Source organism: Triticum dicoccoides, chromosome 1B (genome assembly GCF_002162155.2).
Source record: "Triticum dicoccoides isolate Atlit2015 ecotype Zavitan chromosome 1B, WEW_v2.0, whole genome shotgun sequence".
Classification (NCBI taxonomy): Eukaryota; Viridiplantae; Streptophyta; class Magnoliopsida; order Poales; family Poaceae; genus Triticum; species Triticum dicoccoides.
In genome coordinates, this window is record NC_041381.1 from 568,202,373 (window position 1) to 568,219,085 (window position 16,713).

Sequence of the window (16,713 nt, forward strand, 5' to 3'; positions counted from 1 at the left end):
AGTTTTGCATTTTCTTTTAGTACCATATGAGTTTTGTTTTGAACAAAACTTGGCACATAAATCTAACACAATACCTTGAGATGGAATAAAGAGTTTGGGGTCAAGAGGAGTTGTCTAATTATTTTTAGAAACTTCAAAAGGCCAAATTTTAAATGCTGCTGGACCACTAAATAATTTCCAGGAGCACTTTCGGAATCCAAAGGAGGTTGGTTCCAACATGACAAATACCTAGGGATTATTTGCCACACTTTGAACATTTTATTTTTCAGGTTTGGCAAATATGATTTATTTTAGATTGAAATTTGAATTTGAACTGTGATTTGGATCAAGTGAAGATTAGCAACAGTAACATGATGACATGACACCAATAACAGGGGATTACTGTATCATGACACTGGGGGTGTCACACATGCACATGCTCCGGTGCATGAAAGTGGGTTGAAAATTACATGTGTGTCCTTGGTTGAATTTCTATGTCCCATGGAAGAAATGAGAATGAAATTCAAACATCTGGGCGTCATGACTCAGCTGAGAACATCGAGAAATTTAGATTTTAAATTCATGTAAATCCTAAACTCGCCTGGAAATCATGAAACTTGGCATGGTGTCATGTCATGGCACTAACATGTTGTGGTAAAATATTGGTCCGATTTGGAAACTCGTGGTTCTAAGAGGGAATGTGCCACCTTTGAGTGTGAAACAATATACGCTGCCGCCCCCTTGAGTTTCTTAACAAAGGCAACATAGAACTACATGAGTGCCCTGTTAAATTTTGGAATTATTCTGGGTTTGTTTGTCATTTTTATACATTAATTGAGTTTCTGGTCATTTAACGTGCATAAGTCAAATTTGAACTACAAGCACATGCTCTCGTGCACCAAAGTTGGTTGAAAAATCTCATTTGTGTCCTCGGGTGAATTTCTAGGTCCCATGCAAGAAATGAGAATAAAATTAAAACATCTGGGCATCGTGGCTCGGCCGAGAACATTGAGAAACTTGGTTTTAAAATTCATGTAAATCCAAAACACGTCCAAAAATCATGAAACTTGGCATGGGTGTCATGTCATGGTACTACAATGTTGTGGTAAAAAAAAATTCCGAATAGGAACATGTTTTGGTATAAGCTTCTTGCAAACCAAAGCTTCTCTCAAGAAGGCTCGTGGTTCTGAGAGGGAACGTGCCACATTTGAGTGTGAAACGATATACGTTGTCCCCCTTGAGTTTATTTACAAAGGCAACATAGAACTACTTGAGTGCCTTGTTAAATTTTGGAAATATTCCAGCTTCGTTTGGCCTTATTTACACATTAATTGAGTTTTTGGTCATTTAATGTGCATAATTCAAATTTGAACTACAAGCAAATGCTCCCGTGCACCAAAGTTGGTTGAAAAATCAAATTTGTGTCCTCGGGTGAATATCTAGGTCCCATGCAAAAAATGAGAATAAAATTCAAACATCTGGGTATCGTGGCTCGGTCGAGAACATTGAGAAACTTGGTTTTAAAATGATGAAACTTGGCATGGTGTCATGTCATGGTAGTACCATGTCGTGGTAAAAAAAATTGGCCGAATAGGAACAAAATTTGGTATAAGCTTCTTGCAAATCGGAGCTTCTCTCAAGAAGGCTCGTGGTTCTGGGAGGGAACGTGCCACCTTTGTGTGCATAATTCAAATTTGAAATACAAGCACATGTTCCAGTGCACCAAAGTTGGTTGAAAAATCACATGTGTATCCTCGGGTAAATTTCTAGGTTCCATGCAAGAAATGGGAATGAAATTCAAAATTCTGGGCGGCGTGGCTGGGTTGGAAACATTGAGAAACTTAGTTTTTTAATTCCTGTAAATCCAAAACACGCATGCAAATATGAAACTTGGCTTGGTGCCATGACATGGCACCAACATGCTGTGGTAATTTCGCAGTCCGATTTGCGAAGGCGCACACATTAACAATCAACAAAGTCATTTTGGAACAAGTGTTGTCACGTTACAATTGGAAACACAAGTATTACTGAAACCATGGGCGTTCTATTTACTAGTACAATTTACGTGCCGCCACGCGTCCCCATTTTTTATTAGCTAGGAGGCGCCGTGCAGGGTAGCTATTTGAGTACGAGAGGCGTGCGATCAGACCCCTGCGCGTGCTTATCGGGAGGAGAGCCCTTTGACCTCCATCTGTCGTCCACCTTTCTCCCAAGGTCTCCATTAATGGCGCCCGAGCCTCTCTTTAATAGCGTGGCTATGTCTCACTCGATTGAGATTTTTAAGAGAAAAAAGAAAATCCGAAAGCATGGATCTTGATGTAAGATCTGACGGACCTATATAGAGTCTACTGCGACTTATAGCAAGACTGATGAATATATAAGGATAATTAATTGTCTTACATAATTAGAAAGATAATTAAAAAAGCCACATGCAGCTATGCTCGAAATACACAAGGGCAAAAGAAGAAGGAAGACAAGGATCTGGCTCGCTGATCTCTACTTTCTTGATGCGTTGCTGCAGGCCGCGGGAACTAGTCTCCGCGGTGAGCGGCGATGAGCTCTTTCGTGTCCTCAAGACACGGCTTGAGAACATCCACAGATTCCTCCACCAGCCTTTGGCGCTCGTTGCGGAGCATGTCATTCTCGTCCATAAGTTTCTTGACGATGACACCGGTCCTCTTAAACAAGGCACTAGTCTCCTCCTGCTGGTCTGCACTTCGGATGATCTTCGCCCTCAGCAGGTCGCGCTCGGCCCGGAGCCTCTCATTGCCCTCCCTTAGTTGCCGGATGACGCTGGTAGCCTATTCAAACGAGGCTTTCATGTCATCCTGCAACCTCACCCAGCCAGAGATCTGATCCATCTGGCTATGGACGATCGCATGCATGCGCCCCTAAAAGTCGTCCCCTGCCCGCGAGAAATTTTTCTAGGCTGCCGCGGCGCGGCGGGACTTCTCTGCTGCATTCGCAGCATGGTGGGACATCTCTCCTGCTTCCGCAACGTGGCCGAACCAGTCTGCTGCATCAACAGTGCGGCGGGACCTCCGTGCTGCTTCAGTGGCGTGGCGGGACCTCTGTGCTACTACTTCCGTGCGGCGGGACATGTCGGTTGCTCTCACAAGGAGCCGGGACATCTCTCGTGATTCCGCTTCCATGCTCGCCTCTCCCTGGTGGAAATCTCTCGACCCAGAACTCACGCTGGCCATGGCAGACGCAAGGGAAGGATGCTAAATGACTTGTTTGTTTTTGTGGATGAGGAGTTGAGGAGGAATGTGCAATCATCTTGGCATACTAGTATTTATAACAGAGTACTAATACACTCCTAAGTGGGAGACCATTTAGGTTGTGATCAGTGTGAACATGTTTGCAATTCAATATAGCATGGCACTAATACGCTCCTAAGTGGGAAACCGTTTCGGTTGTGATCGGTGTGAACAGGTTTGCAATTCAATATAGCATGGAGTAATTTGGAATGTTACGAGACGCAAGCTCAAAATTTATTGATGGTTCTAGTTTCGAAGTGCGACACTATTCCCAGATGGAGTAGTTCTTTTTCTACTCCCTCCGTTTCGGTTTATAGGGCTTATCTCAAAATTTTAGTTTTTCCATTTTATAAGGCTCAATTTGGTTGTTCCCCATCACATGTTGAGATTCCAGGGTGCATTAAATCATTGCATGCAAGTATTAAGAGAAAATTGACCAATGCATGTAATTTATGCATGAATGCATTGCAATTAATGCATTGATAAACATAATTTTTTCAGAAAAACAAGAGCATTAATTAGGTGCTTTTGCAAACTACCAAAAATATTCCACCACTCACCATCTTGGTTGGTGAGATTTTTGAATTAAGCCCTATAAACTGGAAAGGAGGGAGTACTGCTGTGTATGTGCAATAACTCGCACCGTCGTATACATATCTTATGGTTAATGGGGCGTTCGGCAGGAATAGCCCTGTGGCGAGCTCTAGGCTAGTCTTTTTTTCAGACGCATTAAGCCTTTCTTTCGGGACTTCTCGCACGCACCATCGTGCCACCCACAAAAACTTGTACTCTGAGTTTAGTATGTTATATAGGAAGAGAAGAGGTGCACGCACGCACTCATCCTCTCACACACGCGTCTGTTTTTTCTTGAAAAGGAGGATGATGACCCCCGGCCTCTGCATCTGGGAGTCACACACACATCTGTAGCTACGAATTGTAGTGTTCTCAACCATCCGATTGGCTTTATCATGGATGTACCTATATACTAAAACATGTCTAGATACATCTATATTTTGACAAACGGAAGGCATGTATTATGGAACGGAGGGAGTGCTTGTCATCAAAATGGATAAAAAGGGACGTATCTATAACTAAAATACGTCTACATACATCTCCTTTTATCCATTTTGATGACAAGTAGTACTTCTTACCCAAAGGAACTTTATATCCAACAGACACAAAATATCCGTTCAACTGTTGGAAATTACTGATCTGATGTCGAAGTAATTGCTACATCGCCACCAAAACCCACCATTTCTTAAGCTAAAGTAGACCAAGGTAATCCCTATATTAGCATATTACTAAGATAAACAGAAGGCATTGTAGAAACATTTAGGACATGAGCTTGTCAATCTGAATGTGGAGGGACACCAGCTTAGCCTCGGCCAGCAGCTTGGGCAGAACTGTGAAGAAGGTCAGCTCCTGCATGTCAACATCGCTGGGATCCTTGCTGCTTGTCACCTCCATTTCCACCTTGACGGCGTCGGTCGTGCCTTTGGGCTCCCCCGGTGGGCCGTTCGCCCACAGCTTGGCCACGTAGTGCGGCAGTGGGGACGCCCCCGCTCTGATGCAGACGACCAACACGGCGATAGGCGCGCTGATGTCGAGCATGTCGCCGACCCAGAAAAATGGGCGGCCGTCCTCCTCCGTGAACAGCAAGAGCAGTGGCTCCGACAGTGGCACTTGCAACTTGAGCACCTTGCCGTACTGGAGCCTGTGCACGGGCATGGGATGCGCGGTCCTGATGTGGTGGTAGAGCACCGGCGCCGGGCCTTCGTAGCCGCAGACGGGAATGGGGCATTTGCAGGGCACGAGCAGACACACGCTCTGGTGATTGGCGAGCTTGTGGTAAGTGACGTAGAGCCCACAACCTTCGTGCGGGCCCTCCACCCTCATCGATGAAAGCACGGAGTCCACCGCCGTGTTCTGCATGTTGAAGCCACCGCCACGCTCGCACTTCTGGCACTCCTGGTAGTTCCCGGGGCGCTCGACACGGCAGTCCGCGCAGGCCAGGTGCCCTCCCTTGCACTATAGAAATCAATCAAACAACACATCAATCAAGAAACCTGCACCTTGCTCAATCAGCCGAACAGATGAGGTGTATTCGAACCTCATACACTGGAGGCGTCAAGGGGCAGAGACACAAGGGGCAGTGGAGCACGGTGAGGTCCATGGAGACCTTAGAGAGCTCCATCATCGGGTCCTGTTCGGTCTGCATGATCTCGCCCTCCTCGTGCACAACCATCTCTCGACTTGGGCCGGGACATTACAAAGCTTTACCGTCACATATTTTATACTACTTCAAGGAGCATTAAATCAACACATGCAAGTATCAAAAGGAGAGTCACGGCATGCATGCATGCATTGTAATTAATGCATCGGTAAACGCAAATTATTGAAATATATCGAGTGCGGTGCTTTGATGTGTCACGTCAACTCGTACATCAATGAGAAGTTTGATTATCCTCTCCCTCGTGGACTTAACTGCACCTTCCTTTGGCTGTATGACAGGTTGGCCACCCACCTGTCGGGCCCACCTGTCATACACGCAAAGGCAGGAGCGTCCCTCCCTCGCCCATGAGTGTGGTGGCTAGTAAGACAAGGAGAAGCTTTCGCTACACTCTCTCCCTCCCGCGTGCGGTGGACATGCAGCAGTTCAATCGGTGTCAGATGGCCAGAAGCGTACTGCAGTACTCCTCCGGTGCAGTAGTAATCCATCATTGTTCGACCTCCCTAAGAGGCGAATTGCCAAGCGCAGCCTGGACGCTCGTGTGGCAGTTTCATGTGTAGAGTAGTCTAGAATAGCGTGTACCGTGCCTGTAAGCTTAAAATCGTTGGGGTCGGCTCCATGCTATGTGGTCGTCTCGAAGTTTTTAAAAAAATTAAAATAGTCTTCTGGCCCTACCTGTCACCCTGGTGATTGTAGTTTGCACGCTCATCTAGTCAAGACAGGAATATATATTTTAATTTGTTCTTTTTTAAAAGGGGGGACTCCCCGGCCTCTGCATCAGAACGATGCATACTGCCACATATATTTTAATTTGTGGTGGGTAAATGTTAGAGGTTGCAGCAAATATATTGTACACTGCGGGTCTTTCAGCCAAGTTTAGAGGCAAGCATGTGGGGCCAGTGCTATGATGTGTCGCGTCAACTCGTACAACAAGGAGAAGCTTGATTTTACTACTACACGCCTTTCCCTCGCCCATGCGCACGGTTGCTCACAAACGAGGACAGGCTTTTGCTTAGTAGTACTTCTACAACCAGCTATCCGTCCCGCACACGGTGGACGGACATGCAGCAGTGGATTCGACACTGTAGAAGCAGTAGTAGTAACATCATTGTTCGTCTTCTCGAAGAGGCGAAGAGCAAAGCGCAAACCAAACGTTGCAGTTGCGAACATTAGAGCACGCATATAGCCAGGCTCTTGCATGAGACAAAATTGCTATGTGAGCCCACTATTGTACTAGTACGTACAACTAGTTGCTAATATAGCCCTGTAAACCAGAAAGGAGTATTTGCCCTTCTAGAGATTTCAACAAGTGACTAGACTACACCGAGACGGAGTACATATGGAGCAAAATGAATGAATCTGCACCGTAAATAAATACATACTACTTCTATTATTTTCCTCTCCGAGGTGCACAATATTGAGTATACTGACTAATCTCTTTTTGACACGCATTTACGTTTTTTTGACACAGTACAGATGCAAGCGCTCATATACACGCGCATACACTCACCCATATGAACGCACACATGCACGGCACTATCATATTGAAATTTACGAAGTCACCATAGGCACCTCGTCATCGATGGGTCCATAGGTGCTTGAATGCCAATGAGGGAGAGGGTAGCGATTCCCGAGATGTTGAACGGTCAATGATGCATCCTCAGTTACATGAAGAGGGAATTAATTGGAGAAGCAGAATAGAGCCAGCACGATGTGAATGCAACAGAGTTTGGGCGCTCATATAATAAAGGCGCCCCACCACTCCAATCCATCTACTCCCAAGTCTCTGCACAACACTCCACACTCCAATCCAAGACCAAGTGACCAGAAGCCACAAGCACCTGCGGAGGCTATGGATGCGAGCGGCAGTCGGCTGTGCCAAATCATCCAAGGCGCCGGTCTGCGGCCCTGCACCGCGCAATGTTTCCAGATGGTGTTCGCGACCGCCGGCATCGTAGACCTCGTCAAAGCCGGCTTCGCCTCTCGCATGGACGACATGATGGTCAACTCCATCCGCAAGTTCACCACCGTCAAGAAGCACGCGGACGACCTTGCCGTACTACTCCAGCACGTGCGCCCAGGCTCCTCATTGCCTGCCACCCTTATCGACCTCGATGGTGACGAACTCTTTCAAGCCCTGGTGGCCCTGCAGGTGCCGAAGGTCACGACGAAGAATGTGCACCTCGAGGTCGTGCTCGCGTTGCAGTGCCTTGCCATGCAAGAAACCATCGACCTGCACATCCACGTCTACGAGGAAATCGTCTACATAGGCCACTACAAGGTAAGCGAGGACAGAAAGACGTTGGCCTTCTTCTAGCGCCTGGAATCTTTGGATCCCATTGTTCAGAAGCACGTCGACCTGGCCACGAAAGCCGCTGCTACTTAGGCGCCGTTCGGTGGGCCGGCGCCCTGAGTCGAGGAGTTGGACATCGTTGATGGATGCATCTCTTCTTCTTGCCTCCTGTAACCAGCACTGCATCGCCTTGTGGCCTTAATGTTTCAGTAGTATAGTACTCCCTCCGTTCCAAATATAAGTCTTTCTAAAGATTCCAGCAAGTGACTACTACATACAGAGCAAAATGAGTGAATCTACACTCTAAACTATGTCAACATACATCTGTATGCTGTATTCCATTTGAAATAGTATCTAAAAAGGCCTATATTTAGGAACGGAGGGAGTTTATGGCATTTTTATTCCAGTCGTAACATTTTCACTGTGAGGTGGGGCCGTAGTTGAGCAAACCCACCCGCCCACCAGGCGTCGGCCGAGTTTAGAATTAGAAGAGAGAAACGAGGGAGGAGAGCTAGCTGTAGCACGGACGTTGTTGTCATATGGGACTCGTGTATATAGAATAGGAGTACTGAGCACTCGTGCCTCTTTTTTTTGAGGGAAAAATTAGTCGTATGTGTAGTACCACTAGTTGGGTGCGTGCGACCTATAAATGTCATCACTTTAGGTCTCCTTTTCAAACCGCAGCTACGCTTCACAGTACATATTTTTTCACGCATTTATCCTCCTATATGTACTCCTAGGCTATTTCCACGTGCTCCCATTCGCCGACATGTGGGACATAGAGCATCTGGGTCGTAGTGCATGCACGACTCGGAGCATATGCCGGGGTACTTTACATTTCAGACCTCATGAATTACATGCAAACCCCCCGCAGAAGAATAAATAAATGAATGAATTACTACATGAAACCGGATTATTTTCGTATAAATCGGAGCATGTTCATTAAATTTTGGACATAACACGTTTATAAAAAATGACCGGACCTACCAGTCTAAGGGCCTCTTTGATTTTTTCCCGCAAAAAAGGGCCTCTTTGATTCACAGGATACTGAAAACACAAGAATGGGGAAAGTATGATGGCGATGAACCGAGACGAGGAGAACTCTAACTCAGTTAGAGGTTAGAGTTAGATTCTAACCATGAACTAACTCTAATCCAAAGATGTGTATGGATGGAAGGGTTAGATTGACAATAAATGCTCTTTCTCAATCATTTGACTACTTTGGACCCTATTTCCTGTCGGAGTTGGTGTGGTCGGCTCTTCTGTGGCCTCGTCCCGCTCACAATTGACATAAATGAACCATCTTTACAAATCAAGCATGCAAAACATGATAATTTTTTACTTTGTCCATACAAATGAGATATCCCACTTAAACATACAAGTCGTCAATCAAGCTTCACAAAAAAACACTTCATGAAACAAAGCATGAGCTAACTCATCACGGAAGTCATTCACGATAGGGAGGGAGCCCGGAGCCCCTCACGCAACGAGGGAGGAGCTCGCCATCGTCGCTCTGGAGGAAGGCTCTGTAGAGCCCAAGCCCCGGGAACCCCTCCGACGCTGGCCCTTGCGAGTTAAGGTCGACACCGGCATGGGTAGCAGGGCCGCTTGCCGCTGACTGGGAACTTAATCTTTGGGCCTCTAGAAATAATGCAAGCATGTAACTAAAGTACCTAGAAAGGTGAACTGAATCTTTGGGCCTCTAGAAATAATGCAAGCCTAAAAATGAAATACCTAGAAAGGTGAACTCAATCTTTGGGCCTCTAGAAATAATGCAAGCCTGAAATTGAAATACCTAGAAAGGTGAACTGAATCTTTGGGCCTCTAGAAAGATTTATTACCTCCTCAAGCAGCATCAAACAATTCCATGCGTGCACCACAAATCTATACCAAGTTTGATCGGGATCTACTTTTCCAAATCAGAATTAGCGCTAGAGAGAGCAAGATCAATGATATGGCCCTAAGACAGAGAAGGAACGAACAAACTCACCCCTGATAACCCACAAGTGTAGGGGATCGCAACAACTTTCGAGGGTAAAGTATGCAACCCAAATTTATTGATTCTACACAAGGGGAGCGAAAGAATATTCTTAAGTATTAGCAGTTGAGTTGTCAATTCAACCACACCTGGATAACTTAGTATCTGCAGCAAAGTATTTAGTAGCAAAGTGGTATGATAATAAAGGTAACAGTGGCAAAAGTAAAGATAATAGTTTTGTAGTAATTGTAACAGTAGCAACGGAAAAGCAAATAAGCGAAACACAAGATGTGAAAAGCTCGTAGGCATTGGATCAATGATGGATAATTATATCGAATGCGATTCCTCATGTAATAGCTATAACATAGGGTGACATAGAACTAGCTCCAATTCATCAATGTAATGTAGGCATGTATTCCGAATATAGTCATACGTGCTTATGGAAAAGAACTTGCATGACATCTTTTGTCCTACCCTCCCGTGGCAGCGGGGTCCTAGAGGAAACTAAGGATATTAAGGCCTGCTTTTAATAGAGAACCGGACCAAAGCATTAACACATAGTGAATACATGAACTCCTCAAACTACGGTCATCACCGAGAAGTATCCCGATTATTGTCACTTCGGGGTTGTCGGATCGTAAAACATAAAAGGTGACTATAGACTTGCAAGATAGGATCAAGAACACACATATATTCATGAAAACATAATAGGTTCAGATCTGAAATCATGGCACTCGGGCCCTAGTGACAAGCATTAAGCATAGAGAAGTCATAGCAACATCAATCTCAGAACATAGTGGATACTAGGGATCAAACCCTAACAAAACTAACTTGATTACATGGTAAATCTCATCCAACCCATCACCTTCCAGCAAGCCTACGATGGAATTACTCACGCACAGCGGTGAGCATCATGAAATTGGTGATGCAGGATGGTTGATGATGACAACGGCGACGAATCCCCCTCTCTAGAGCCCCAAACGGACTCCAGATCAGCCCTCCCGAGAGAGATTAGGGCTTGGCGGTGGCTCCATATCGTAAAACGCAATGAAACTTTCTCTCTGATTTTTTTCTCCGCGAAACGGAATATATGAAGTTCGAGTTGACATCCGTGGAGCGTCAGGGGGCCCGCGAGACAGGGGGCGCGCCCAGGGGGTGGGTGTGCCCCCCACCCTCATGGACAGGGTGCGGGCCCCCTGGTCTTGATTCTTTCGCCAGTATTTTTATATTTTCCAAAACTTGCCTTCGTGGATTTTCAGGTCATTCCGAGACTTCTGTTTTCTACACAGAAAACAACATCATGGCAGTTCTGCTGAAAACAGCGTCAGTCCGGGTTAGTTTCATTCAAATCATGCAAGTTAGAGTCCAAAACAAGGGCAAAAGTGTTTGGAAAAGTAGATAAGTTGGGGACGTATCAACCCCTCTCGCGACCTCCCTTGTAGATGCACCGTCGCCACGCACGACAGAGGGAGAAAAACGACTGGTGAAGGGGGAGCGGGGCGACCTTCAAAGGCCGGAGGGAGAGGGTGGCCAGAATAGGGCGGCGGAGGCCGGAAGGAGATGGCGGTCGGAGGAGAGAGAGGGCGAGTGGCGCTTGGGCGGGCGGCCCTATGGGGAACAGAGAGGAGTCGTGCGAGAGGGGGGAGCGACCTGATGCGGGCAGGGGATATTTTTTTAGTTCTCCTTTAGTGGGCCTGGGGATAACTAACCCAATTAGAACCTCTCCACTGGGCTAGTTTTTTAAGCTGGGTTAGAGCAAACTAGCTCAAACTAACCCCTCTTGTTTCGATAATTTGAGGCTATTTCAACCCAAACTAGCTCTAACTCAGGGATACAAACAAGAGGAGTGTTACTGTACATGCTACAGTGTGGATCGTAGCACATTATTTTTTATGGCCATATCACCACATTGTTTTCTACTACTGGTTCACTGGGCTACCGTGGTTCGCACTACTGGTTCACTGGGTTGTCGTGGTTCGCAATGCTGGTTCACTGGGCTGCCGTGGTTCGCACTCCTCCGACCTGAGTAGTAGTAGTACTAGTATATACCACATCATTCTTTGCTCCTTCTTACTACTCCGACATGTGGGAGAGCCAGCATCCGGGTCGACGTGTCATGCACCAGATTAGAGCGCGAAACGGAAGGGGGCATCACCCCGGTTGGAGCGCCAGTAATTCATGACAATAGTGAGTGGTCATATCACAAGTCTTTCCAGCAGTAATGTGCCATCAAATCGCACAGCCCGACCTTTCCAGCAGTATGTTTGAGAATCCGCCACTCGCTCACCCTCCTCGCCTCTCTGTCAAACCGCCTACCCGAAAACTGCCACGCGTACTGCTCAGGAAAAGCCTCGCCCTCAACTTTTAACTACACGAAAATAGTTCGAGCTTGTTCGTTCTATATAAGTACAGTACTTACTGTATGTTTATTCACCCGTGGGGTTGTTCAATGAATGGAGGGGCGGGGAGCACAAGTGAACAATACTGTAGTACTACTAGTAGTAAGTAGGAGTTGTACAGTAGTCACCTTAAATAGAGAGTTTCTTTTCTTTAATGCCACATACACAAATTGAAACGCTTGTTTTGAAGAGAAAAAAGATAATCACTCCACTATATATGTACGCAGGGGCCTGGGCGCTTGCTTTACTAGGGTTGCTCTCTTCATCCTCTCATCCTCTCCAGATATAAACAAGACAGCGGTAGTGACATTTTCTCTCTGCTCACCGCTGGTCACAGATCCGGCCAGATACCTTCGGCCAGTGTGTGTACAGGACTAAAAGGTGCATCGTTCACGTGGTCATCACCGCCAAGGGAGGAAACCCACAGCTGTCAGAGGGGCCCGATCCTCTGCCAGTGTCGTTCTCTCTGGTACAGCGCCGGCTCGGGAGGTCCTCTGACCCTTCTTCCTCCCTACCGTATTGTCCGCAGATCCGACCTGCCGCCGCCGACATCCCATCGACCCTTAGGTATAAGTTCTTCGAAAGAGGCCTTGCTCTACTGCCCCAGCTCCCCACATGTCTGCATGTGCATCTTTTTCTACTCCCATCAGCTCTTCCAAAGCCACCTATTTTTTTAGTATTATTAGAGGTAAAGCTACTTCATGCATTCGAATGTAGGGCTTTGTTCAAACAACGAAGAAAGGGGGAAAGTTGTAGCATGAATATAGAACTTGATTCAAAGGGGAAATAATATGGTGAAAGTAGTAGAGACTGGATACCCAACCGGTCTCTTGGTTGAAAAGGGAAATAATGGGAAAACGCAGTACAAACTAGATAAGGAACAGATCTATTATTGGTTGAAAAAGGGATAGAAAGTGGTGGCTGGTGGACAAGTCAACAGAGTATGTCCAGGATTAGATTTGCTGCCCTCACATAGTAAAAGGTCTCAGGATTAGATTTGATGCCCTCACATAGTAAAAGGCCTCCATTATTAGATTTGCTGCCCTCACATAGTAAAAGGTCTCCAGGATTAGATTTTCTGCCCTCACATAGTAAAAGGTCTCCTGGATTAGATTTGCTGCCCTCACATAGTACAAGGTCTCCAACATTAGGTTTGCTGCCCTCACATAGCATGAACAAACTCGGCATCACCACTTTATGCCTCCTTGTAGGTACATTGTGCGGATGCGTCCACTGTTGCATGTCCTTATACCAACCTTTTGCTGTTGTTAATGTAAGGGCGCATGTAAAATGAAGCGATCGCACTGTACCTTAGGGACATGTCTAACCAGTGTTATTGTTAATCTAATGCCTCCAGTGATAAGATGGAATTAAACTATGTTACAAATGGCACTCCTGCTGTTTTCCCCAGTATGATAAGTAAGTTGCTCCTTTACGCTGCTGAGTGTCCTGGTGTCCCCATGGTCCCATGCCCTTAAAACAACTCTTTAGCTGCTGTTGATTTACTATGTCTGGTAAACAAGCAATGCCACCATTAAAGTAATCCCATATTTGAGGAATCTCATTGTTGATCGTAATGCTTATGGTAACATGAAGCATTGCTGACGTTTTAAAATTTCTATTGTCCTTGCGTGATTGCCATGAACATAATTAAGATGCTTCTTTTCATTTTTATATGTTTCGTATATTCTTATTGACCAGCAACTGTTTACTTTCTATCTATTTTTGCAGATAGGGATACACATTTCACATTGTTGCTATTGTGAAATTTTGGTGAACTGCACAAAACACTGTTTTTTGGAATGAGTGTCTTGTGCAGTTCAACTAAAATGTCACGTGGGCAACATCTCTCAATTTTGGTGGAACTGCACAAAATGGTGATTGGAGTTTCCAAAATCTCCGTCAAGTTCTGCTGGTAATCTCGTGCAACATTTTATTAGCCTTTGCAAGATGGAGCCATCACTGTCACCACAATGGCACTTTATTTTAGTGGAACTGCACAAAAGGATAAGAAAATTATAGTTGCACGTTACATGAGCCGTACAGCCAACCTTAATGTTCCTCAATTTTAGTGCGACTACTAAGGAAGAACCTGCCAGCTCAAGAGAGCAAGTACTTCTTGCTAGCTGAATGATGCAATCTTTGCTTCATTTCAGGCAAACTGGAGAAAAAGGCGCATGAATTGAATCATGGAACACCAGGCAGACCTCATCCTAGTGGAGTTGCAGGTTGAGTTCAAGGAGGCCACTATTAAAGCAAAATCATGATCTCCTTGTTTGTGCTATGCAAACAGGAATACTCAACTACAGATGTTGTGACGGTCAAGAGCATTCACCAAGTTCTTTGATTGTACGACATGTCTAGCCAAGATGGATATAATCCTGATATTCACTTTATCAAAAGGCTCTACTGGGTTGGTTCTGAATCTTGCAAGCTGGGAATCAATGACATGTGTAGGCATCTTTGTTGTACTTATTATTTGAATCTTATTTGTTGGTTCTGAATCTTGCAAGCTGGGAATCAATGAGATGTGTAGGCATCTTTGTTGTACTTATTATTTGGATCTTATTTGTTGGTTCTAAATCTTGCAAGCTGGGAAACATGGCATGATGATGCAGAGGACAACAACCATAACAAACAGTTCAAACTTGGTAGTATTATCTTTGTGAAAGTGCGACAAATGTGCTGATCGTGTGCGTCCTGAAAATAATAATTCTAGTTGTTGTGCATGTTGATCATGTGGCACTGATAGAACGAGCCAATGCATTGCTTGTTTTAAGTATAAATTTCTATTAAAGCTTATTAAATTTAAGTAAAGTGACCACTAACTCCTGTTATTATAGTACCAATACAGACCCGCTCGTGAACCGACGTGTGGCCGGAGTAGGTTTCTTAATGGAGGCGTTTGAATGCGCCGAGGGTGCATCTTCTGCCGGGCGTGCAGCAGACGAGGGAGGGGTAGTAGCTATGGTCGCCTGTACACACTCAGCTTACGGTTGAATCCAGTTCCCCAAGAGCTGAAAAACGAACTGCTGCCGCCGCCTACACACTCGTTCACTCGAAGAGACTCCAATGGCGATCCGAGGGGTGAGCCTGCTGGATATGGACTTCAACAAGGAGTTCCCCTTTGAGTTCGTTGTTCAGTCCTATGGCTGCACCAAGTTGAATGTGATGTACACCAACGATCCCGACTCGGTCAAGCTCTGCCTCGCCGAGTTCAAGCAGTACCTACAGGATGAGAAAGCACAAGGTTGCAGGACTAGACTTTGTGCCCATCCATTCATTTCCTGACAGGGACGAGCGGATCACCATTGCCCAGGTATGTGTGCGGGACGAGGTTCTCATCTACCACTTCTGTAGGGCTATTAGAGGTTCTGGAGCATTCGCCTGTTTCATCGGCAGCGCCGACTGCATCTTCGCTATGGTGGAGAGAAGGAAGAATGCGACGATTCGGCCATCTGATGCAACAAGCTTGTCGACATCCAGGAGCAATACAAGATCATCAACAACGGGCGGGAGAAGGACTCCATGGTTGACCTTGCCGAGACCATCATCGACCCCTGATACGCCAACATGAAAGAAGACAATGATACCAAGGACCTGAACACGTGGGAGGTACCTCTGAATCTAGCTTACATAACCTACACGGCCAAGGACACATACGCATGCCATGACATGTACAGGCAGATCTTGGACATGAGGGCGTGTCTGCTTCCCGTAACCGATGAGTACATGGACAGCCGCAGCGTCATGATCAAGCGTGCCAGGAAGGTCTAGATGTTGTACTTCATCTGTTTATAAGCACCTTTATCATCTGAGTGTTTCATGCATTCTATGTGTCGTAATTATCTGTTTTGTCTGAAATATTTCTTTTAAGAACCCATTAACCTGATTGCTTTTTTAGTGGCTATTTGCTTATGTACGTAACTAGTTTACTTGTCCATTAAAAAAACTAGTTCACTCAGCTGCCGTGCTTTGAATCTCCTTCCTCCCAACATATTCCCCTCCTCAGGTGGACCCAGCAGGTCTCTAAATTTTCTCCCACTTTCTTTTTCGATGTAAACTGAGTTTTCTCCCAGTACTTTTCCCTAGAACCAACTCAACTGTCCCACGTCTAGCCTAAAAAATAATAATACCCCACGTACTATTAACTCATCAAATTTAAATGATATTTTATTTCGTAAGTTGAAAGTTCTTACAAAATAATAATTATTATTATTTATATATAACTTGGTAAGTTAACTCCTACTGATTGCGTACATAAGCTTGCAAAGATTTTACTGACCAATGCAGTAATAGACGTGCAATCATGTGTTTATGTTTTTATAACATTTCTCCGTCTAGCCCAACATGATATTTTTACCCAGCCCAGCAAATCCGCGGATTTCAAGAAAAATGCAAATGGGATTTAAACGTGCTGCATAGATACTACATCATTGTTTCACCCAGCCCACCAAATGGACTAAAAAAACAAATGGACTGGCTGACATGTGGGCCAGTAGGTCGAAGCCTAAGAAGGCGTTGGATTTACATCCAACGGACGACATTCTTATTCAATCTCTCGTCTTCTTCCC